Consider the following 9,706-nt stretch of genomic DNA (forward strand, 5'->3'; position numbering starts at 1 on the left):
TCTTAGAGGAAAACATAGGCAGAACAGCCTATGACATAAATCACAGCAAGATCCTTTTTGACCCACCTCCTAGAGAAATGGAAATAAAAACAAAAATAAACAAATGGGACCTAATGAAACTTAAAAGCTTTTACACAGCAAATGTTCCTTTTCTTTTGATAAGTTAAAAAGTACAGAAAAGTGACCCCACAATACAATCTTGAAAAAGAAGAACGAAATTGAAGGACTCACACTTCTTGATTTCAAAACTCACTACAAAGCTATAGTAATCATAACACTGTAGTACTAGAAGAAGGACAGATATACAGACCAATGCAATAAAGTAGAGAACCTAGAAAAAACCCTCTCATATATAGTCAATAGATTTTCCACAAGGATGCAAGACCATTCAGTAAGGAAAGGACAATCTTTCAGCAATTTATTTTTAGAAAACTGGATATCCACATGCAAAAGAATATCCCTCACACCATACACAAAAAATAAACTCAAAATGGTTTAAACACCTAAATATAAGAAATGACACCATAAAACTTCTAGAAGAGAACATAGGCAAAACATTCTCAGATATAAATCTTAGCAATATTTTCTTAGATCAGTCTCCCAAGGCAAAAGAAATAAAAGCAAAAATAAATAAATGGGACCTAATCAAACTTAAAAGCTTTTGCACAGCAAAGGAAGCCAGCAACAAAATGCAAAGAAAACCTACAGGAGAAAATATCTGCAAACGATGCGACCAACAAGGGGTTAATATCCAAAATATATGAACAGCTCATACAACTCAATATCAAAAAAAACCCACAAACAACCTAATCAAAAAGTGGGCAGAAGACCTAAATAGACATTTCATCAAAGAAGACATACAGATGGCCAACAGGCACATGAAAAGATACTCAACATTGCTAATTATTAGAGAAATGCAAACCCAAACCACGATGAGGTATCACCTACACTTGTCAGAATGGCTATCATCAAAAAGTCTACAAACAATAAATGGTAGCGAGGGTGTGGAGAAAAGGGAACCCTCTTACATTGTTGGTGGGAATTTAAATTGGTACAGCCACTATGGAGAACAGTATGGAGGTTCCTTAAAAAACTAAAAATAGAGCTATCATATTATCCAGCCATCCCACTCTTGGACATATAACCAGAAAAGATGAAAACTCTAATTTGAAAAGATACATGTACCCCAGTGTTCACAGCAGCACTATTTACAATAGCCGAGACATGGAAACAACCCAAGTGCCCATCAACAGATGACTGGTTTAAGATGTGTTGTACATATATACAATGGAATATTACTCAGCCAAAAAAAAAAAAAAGAATGAAATATTGCCATTTGCAGCAACATGGATAGACCTAGAGAATATCATACTAACTGAAGTAAGTCAGCGAGAGAAAGGCAAATATATCACTATACGTGGAATCTAAAAATTAATACAAATGAATCTATATACAAAACAGAAACAGGGACTTCCCTGGTGGCGTCGTGGTTGGGAGTCCTCCTGCCCTGGTCAGGGAAGATCCCACATGCCGCGGAGCAACTAAGCCTGTGCACCACAACTACTGAGCCTGTGCTCTAGAGCCCGCGAGCCACAACTACTGAAGCCCGCGCACCTAGAGCCCATGCTCTGCAGCAAGAGAAGCCACCACAATGAGAAGCCTGCACACCGCAACGAAGAGTAGTCCCCGCTAGCCGCAACTAGAGAAAGCCTGCATGCGCAGCAACAAAGACCCAACACAGCCAAAAATAAATAAGTTAATTAAAAAAAACAAAACAAAACAGAAACAGACTCGCAGACAGAAAACAAATTTATGGTTACCAAAGGGGAAAGGGGGAATGAGGGATAAATTAGGAGTATGGGATTAACAGATCCAAAATACTTTACATAAAATAGATAAGCAACAAGGAGCTACTGTATAACACAGGGAACTATATTCAATATCTTATAATAACCTATAATGGAAAATAATCTGAAAAATATATATATATATAACTGAATCACTTTGATGTACACCTGAAACTAACACAACATTCTGGATCAACGATATTTCAACTAAAAAAAAACCAACCAAAAAAATACAGACATAACATAACATAAATTTTCATCTACCAATATCCTGAATGGACAAATATTCACATTTGAACATTTCCCTTTACAACTTTTAAAGAAAATAAATAAACCATACAGATAAGATTGAATTCTATTCAGTCCCCAGCCCCATTTCCCTTGTCCCCTTACAGAGTCTCATGATTTTGACCTATCTCCATCCATTCCTCATTTTTATACTTTTACTTCTTATATAGATATCCATCTGCAATATATCATTTTTAAATAAATACAATGACATCAGAGCAGAAGCAAGAAGAACTACAATCCTGCAGCCTGTGGAACAAAAACCACATTCACTGAAAGAAAGACAAGATGAAAAGGCAGAGGGCTATGTACCAGATGAAGGAACAAGATAAAACCTCAGAAAAACAACTAAATGAAGTGGAGATAGGCAAGCTCCCAGAAAAAGAATTCAGAATAATGATAGTGAAGTTGATCCAGGACCTGAGAAAAAGAATGGAGGCAAAGATCAAGAAGATGCAAGAAATGTTTAACAAAGACCTAGAAGAATTAAAGAACAAACAGAGATGAACAATACAATAACTGAAATGAAAACTACACTAGAAGGAATCAATAGCAGAATAACTGAGGCAGAAGAACGGATAAGTGACCTGGAAGACAGAATGGTGGACTTCCCTGCTGCAGAACAGAATAAAGAAAAAAGAATGAAAAGAAATGAAGACAGCCTGAGAGACCTCTGGGACAACATTAAACGCAACAACATTCGCATTATAGGGGTCCCAGAAGGAGAAGAGAGAGAGAAAGGACCCGAGAAAATATTTGAAGAGATTACAGTCGAAAACTTCCCTAACATGGGAAAGGAAATAGCCACCCAAGTCCAGGAAGCGCAGTGAGTCCCATACAGGATAAACCCAAGGAGAAACACACCGAGACACATAGTAATCAAATTGGCAAAAATTAAAGACAAAGAAAAGTTATTGAAAGCAGCAAGGGAAAAACGACAAATAACATACAAGGGAACTCCCATAAGGTTAACAGCTGACTTCTCAGCAGAAACTCTACAAGCCAGAAGGGAATGGCATGATATACTTAAAGTGATGAAAGGGAAGAACCTACAACCAAGATTACTCTAACCCGGCAAGGATCTCATTCAGATTCGATGGAGAAATCAAAAGCTTTACAGACAAGCAAAAGCTAAGAGAATTCAGCACCACCAAACCAGCTCTACAACAAATGCTAAAGGAACTTCTCTAAGTGGGAAACACAAGAGAAGAAAAGGACCTACAAAAACAAACCCAAGGGCTTCCCTGGTGGCACAGTGGTTGAGAGTCCGCCTGCCGATGCAGGGGACATGGGTTCGTGCCCCGGTCTGGGAAGATCCCACATGCCGCGGAGCGGCTGGGCCCGTGAGCCATGGCCGCTGAGCCTGCGCATCTGGAGCCTGTGCTCTGCAATGGAAGAGGCCACAATAGTGAGAGGCCTGCATACCACAAAAAAAAAAAAAAACAAACCCAAAACAATTAAGAAAATGGTCATAGGAACATACATATCGATAATCACCTTAAACGTGAATGGATTAAAGGCTCCAACCAAAAGACACAGGCTTGCTGAATGGATATAAAAACAAGACCCATCTATATGCTGTCTACAAGAGACCCACTTCAGACCTAGGGACACATACACACTGAAAGTGAGGGGATGGAAAAAGATATTCCATGCAAATGGAAATCAAAAGAAAGCTGGAGTAGCAATACTCATATCAGATAAAATAGACTTTAAAATAAAGAATGTTACAAGAGACAAGGAAGGACACTACATAATGATCAAGAGATCAACCCAAGAAGAAGATATAACAATTATAAATATATATGCACCCAACATAAGAGCACCTCAATACATAAGGCAACTGCTAACAGCTATTAAAGAGGAAATCGACAGTAACACAATAATAGTGGGGGACTTTAACACCTCACTTACACCAGTGGACAGATCATCCAAAATGAAAATAAATAAAGAAACAGAAGCTTTCAATGACACAATAGACCACATAGATTTAATTGATATTTATAGGACACTCCATCCAAAAACAGCAGATTAAACTTTCTTCTCAAGTGCACATGGAACATTCTCCAGGATAGATCACACCTTGGGTCACAAATCAAGCCTCAGTAAATTTAAGAAAATTGAAATCATATCAAGCATCTTTTCTGACCACAACGCTATGAGATTAGAAATTAATTACAGGGGAAAAAAACATAAAAAACACAAACACATGGAGGCTAAATAATACGTTACTAAATAACCAAGAGATCACTGAAGAAATCAAAGAGGAAATCAAAAAATACCTAGAGACAAATGACAATGAAAACACGACGATCCAAAACCTATGGGGTGTAGCAAAAGCAGTTTTAAGAGGGAAGTTTATAGCTATACAAGCCTACCTCAAGAAACAAGAAAAATCTCAAATAAATAATCTAACCTTACACCTAAAGGAACTAGAGAAAGAAGAACAAACAAAACCCAAAGTTAGCAGAAGGAAAGAAATCATAAAGCTCAGAGCAGAAATAAATGAAATAGAAACAAAGAAAACAATAGCAAAGATCAATAAAACTAAAAGCTGGTTCTTCGAGACGATAAACAAAATTGATAAACCATTAGCCAGACTCATCAAGAAAAAGAGGGTGAGGACTCAAATCAATAAAATTAGAAATGAAAAAGGAGAAGTTACAACAGACACCACAGAAATACAAAGCATCCTAAGAGACTACTACAAGCAACTCTATGCCAATAAAATGGACAACCTGGAAGAAATGGACAAATTCTTAGAAAGGATTACCTTCGAAGACTGAACCAGGAAGAAACAGAAAATATGAAGAGACCAATCACAAGTAATGAAATTGAAACTGTGATTAAAAATCTTCCAACAAACAAAAGTCCAGGACCAGATGGCTTCACAGGTGAATACTATCAAACATTTAGAGAAGCGCTAACACCCGTCCTTCTCAAACTCTTCCAAAAAATTGCAGAGGAAGGAACACTCCCAAACTTATTCTATGAGGCCAACATCACCCTGATACCAAAACCAGACAAAGATACTACAAAAAAATAAAATTACAGACCAATATCACTGATGAATATAGATGCAAAAATCCTCAACAAAATACTAGCAAACAGAATCCAACAACATATTAAAAGGATCATACACCATGATCAAGTGGGATTTATCCCAGGGATGCAAGGATTCTTCAGTATACGCAAATCAATCAATGTGATACACCATATTAACAAATTGAAGAATAAAAACCATATGATCATCTCAATAGATGCAGAAAAAGCTTCTGACAAAATTCAACACCCATTCATGATAAAAACTCTCCAGGGTTTCCCTGGTGGCGCAGTGGTTGAGAGTCCGCCTGCCGATGCAGCGGACACGGGTTTGTGCCCCGGTCCGGGAAGATCCCACAAGCCGCGGAGCGGCTGGGCCCGTGAGCCATGGCCGCTGAGCCTGCGCGTCCGGAGCCTGTGCTCCGCAACGGGAGAGGCCACAACAGTGAGAGGCCCGCGTACCGCAAAAAAAAAAAAAAAAAAAAAAACTCTCCAGAAAGTGGGCATAGAGGGAACCTACCTCAACATAATAAAGGCCATATATGACAAACTCACAGCAAACATCATTCTCAATGGTGTAAAACTGAAAGCATTTCCTCTAAGATCAGGAATGAGACAAGGATGTCCACTCTCACCACTATTATTCAACATAGTTTTGCAGCACTATTTACAATAGCCAGGTCATGGAAGCAACGTAAATGCCCATCGACAGACGAATGGATAAAGAAGAGGTGGTACATATATACAATGGAATATTACTCAGCCACAAAAAGGAACGAAATTGGGTCATTTGTTGAGACGTGAATGGATCTAGAGACTGTCATACAGAGTGAAGTAAGTCAGAACGAGAAAAACAAATATCGCATATTAACACATGTGTGTGGAACCTAGAAAAACGGTACAGATGAACCGGTTTGCAGGGCAGAAGTTGAGACACAGATGTAAAGAACAAACGTATGGACACCAAGAGGGGGAAAGCCACGGGGGGTGGTGGGGATGGTGGTGTGATGAACTGGGCGATTGGGATTGACATGTATACACTGAAGTGTATAAAATTGATGACTAATAAGAACCTACTGTATAAAAAAGTAAGTAAAAAGAAATACAATGACATCGTATTCTACGTATCATTATGCAGCTAGCTTTTCCATTCAACATTGCATTCTTAAGCTCTGATACGTAGAGCTTTGATTCCTTCACTTGAAGTGCTATATAATATTCCACTGGAAGAACATACCACCTGGTAGGGATTCGCTCCCTTTTGGCAAACACTCAGGCGGTTTCCCATGTTTCACTATTACAAACAGCACGGTGATGGACATCCTGGTCACCATTCCTAGTGCACCTATGTGCATGTCTAGGGTTCACCCATGTGGGTGGGCCACGGGCAGCGGAGATTCTGGTTCCCGAAGCCCAGGGCCTGGGTGCCCCCTCCCTTTACCTAGAGAACCCATAAATATTATCACTTTCTCTATAAGCACTGGAGAAAGTGAAACAAGTGCCATAATCGCACATTTTCAGCTTTACTGTGTCTTTTTCTTTTTTAATCAAGAATTTACTTCCTTTATAACTTTACTGCCTCTCTTTCCTTGTATGTGTGTCTGTGTGTGTGTGTGTCTGTGTGTGTGTGTGTATCTGTCTGTCTGTCTGTCTGTCTGGTGGGAGGCAGAGAATGCCTGTCCCTCGGATGAGGTTTCTGTGGCCCTTGTCCCTGTTTGTTCTCATAATGCTTTGTCTTACCCTTTCCCTCTGCATCCTGCGAATGCCTCTCCACCTGGTCCTCTGTACCTCTCATTTGATTTTTGCACTTTCAGGTCTACTATTTATTGCAACCAATGCAAATTGTAACTCAGCTCCTGTATTTTTTGTTTACCATTGTCTCCTCCCATGAATTCCCCTCATTTAATAGAAGCTGTATTCTCTTGCACCTTATATAGAGCCTAAAGTACAAATATTCTAACTTTGCTGGTAAAATCTATTGCTGAGGAAGGTTATACTCTGAGTCACATATTCATTTGACATGTTTATTGAGCATCTGCGTGTGTCTTGCGAGGTGCTAGAGCTACAGTGATTATAAGATACAGCTCCTGCCCTCTCGTCCTCCTTTCCCCTTGGCTGCATCTTTTTTCATAGGCCCATTTTTTTCCCTGGCGACTCTTCCTCTAATGAAGAGTTCTTTCTATGGGCCTTTGTTGGATGCATGGATTGTCCCAGCTCCCACTTAGGGCCCCCAGACCCAGATGGAATCTTCCTCACAGATCTAAGGTGGAAGATGTTGTGCTATGTGGTACCCAGCCAAGCCCTGACCAATGTTCTCCACGTGCAGGTTGCCCTTCTGGGTGTGAGACCCTGTTCTAGTTCTCCAGGCAACATGGCGCAGGAGGCTTCGGGTGCCTCTTCACAAGCGAGTCAGTTTCTGAGACCCATCTTTGCTGCCAGCAGGGTCCAAATGATTCTAAAGGGGCCTCCACTGCCAGAGGCTCTCCAGCATCACCTTGGAGGGAGGACAGCAAAGGCTAGTCATAAAAACCCCATCCGGGCCCTCACTAATGGCGTCTTAGCCTGAGTCCTTGCTAGAAGCTGCTACAAGAGCGGCCTCAAGCACAGGCTTAGTTTCTTAAGTTGATGCAGACATTTTTCTATTTGCAGCGATTTCACTGGGGTTTTCACTGGATACTGGAAGGGGGAGGGGCAGCCATGGCATGTTCACTTTGGCAGATGGAGGAAAGAAGCAGGGAGAAGGAGGGGGCGGTACAGCCATGACAGGGCAACAGGTGCATTGCATTGCCACCCCCTGAGCCACCACACCTGGAAACCCTTAGATGCTCCTCTGGAGAGGAGGCGAGAGAGGCCCTCTGGGGTACAAAGATTTGACCAGGCTGACAGCCTGCAGAGCAGGGCAACACGCCAAGCCTGGCCCTCTGGGGTTCACACGTGGGTTACAAGGGGCCCACTGAGTCCCGGAGCCCCGCCCAGCGCAGGTACCCCGTGCTCCGGGCCACTTCCGTTCCCTCCGCCAGCGCCTGCTCACTGAGCACCCACCAAGCTCCAACACCAGCACTGAGTGCCGGGGAGACAGCAGTGCACGGAGCAGGCAAAATCCCGCCTGTCAGTGGCTCAGTGGGCGAGACGGATAACAGCAAACCAAATCAGGAAAATATTATAGATAACACGTGCGGTGGCCGCTATGTTACGATGGTTGCTCGTCCACACGGCCTGCTCAGGCCCGCTCAGGGCCGGGGCAAGGGCTTGGGGCAGGGCTGGCTGCGGAGCCCTCACAGAGCAACAAGTGGACCTGCATGGCTTCCTGTCAGCCCACGGCGACCCGCCGGGCAGAGGTGCTCATCCTCCTTCCAGAGCCAGAAGCTGCCCTCCAGGGCCCAGCTGCCCCACTGCTCCGCCACCCTCCCAGCCTCATTCGAGGCCCCTCTGCGGCTGTCCGAAGGCCGAGGCCTCCCTCTGGTGGTCGCATGATGCTGGGGGCTGAGGCTGTGCTGGCTGAGCAGGGTAGCGGGCTTTCATCCCGGGCTCCCGCTCGAGGCGGACGAGGAGGCGGCACTGGACCAACAGGTGATCCCGACAGGATGTGGGCAGAGCGCTTCAAATCCTGGTTCTTCCCTCTATTCCACGAACCGACCTAAGCCCCAGTTTCCTCACCCGCAAAACGGGAATAAAGCACCTGTGACGACTAACGAGGATGAAGACTAGAATGTGCTAAGCATGGTGTACCTCCGCCCTCCACACACACGCCCTCACACCACACAGCCACCTAGGGACAGTCAATAATAGTAAGCTACTGTTAGTATCCAGCCTCCGTTTCCCAGTAACAATCACTTATTGAGTGCCTACTAGATGCAGATACCGATAGTATTTTAGCCTCACCTTTTGGCCCGCTCCTTGGGGTACGGTCTGAAGGGCACACTCCGGCGGCAGCCACAGCGCCGGCCCGGGCTCTGGTCGGCGTGGGGCGGGGGTGGGGGGTGGAGTTTGCGTTCTGGGCGTCAAGCCGCGGGCCGGCAGCGCCACCTAGTGGCAATGTGCAGCCATGCCAGGAGACGTGCTTTTTGCCTTCCTGGGCTCTCAGGATTACAAATCAGGCTCCCTCCAAGGGCTCAGACTGTGGGAGGCCATCGCCGGGAACCAGCAGCCCCATATTACTGTGCACGTCCCAGGCCCCAGGCGGATGGTAGGCAGGGCAGGGGCTTGGAAGGAACCAGGTTCTGGGGCTGCTGGTGGAGCCACTTGGTATACAATTTACTAGTCTGGCCTCAATTTTCTCCATCTGCAAAATAGGCAATCATAAAAATAAGTCTTTCCACACACAGAATTGAAGTGAAACTCAAAGGAAATGGGGAAAGGGAATGTGGAAGAGTTGAGAGCTGGATCTTTCTCACGAGATGATAGGTAGAACCGTGCGAGCTAAGAATGAACTGGGTAAGCCCTGCTGACAGGAACAAGGGACATGGATGAGGCCAGAATGGTAGGTAGGACCTCCAATGCCAGGCTAGCACGTGGGGGACCAAGGGCCT

The 9,706-nt window shown here is 43.7% G+C and overlaps 1 protein-coding gene across 1 annotated transcript in view; it reads right to left on the minus strand.

Annotated features, from left to right (window-relative positions):
• FAM241B (family with sequence similarity 241 member B) overlaps positions 1–9,157 on the minus strand; it is a 252,848-nt gene extending 243,691 nt beyond the window's left edge. The window contains exon 1 of the transcript XR_010935971.1: positions 9,060–9,157. The gene's annotated coding sequence lies outside the window, so the exon portion shown is untranslated. The remainder of the gene's footprint in view (positions 1–9,059) is intronic.
• Between the last annotated feature and the right edge of the window lie 549 nt (positions 9,158–9,706).

This window comes from Pseudorca crassidens, chromosome 16 (assembly GCF_039906515.1).
Source record: "Pseudorca crassidens isolate mPseCra1 chromosome 16, mPseCra1.hap1, whole genome shotgun sequence".
Taxonomy (NCBI): Eukaryota; Metazoa; Chordata; class Mammalia; order Artiodactyla; family Delphinidae; genus Pseudorca; species Pseudorca crassidens.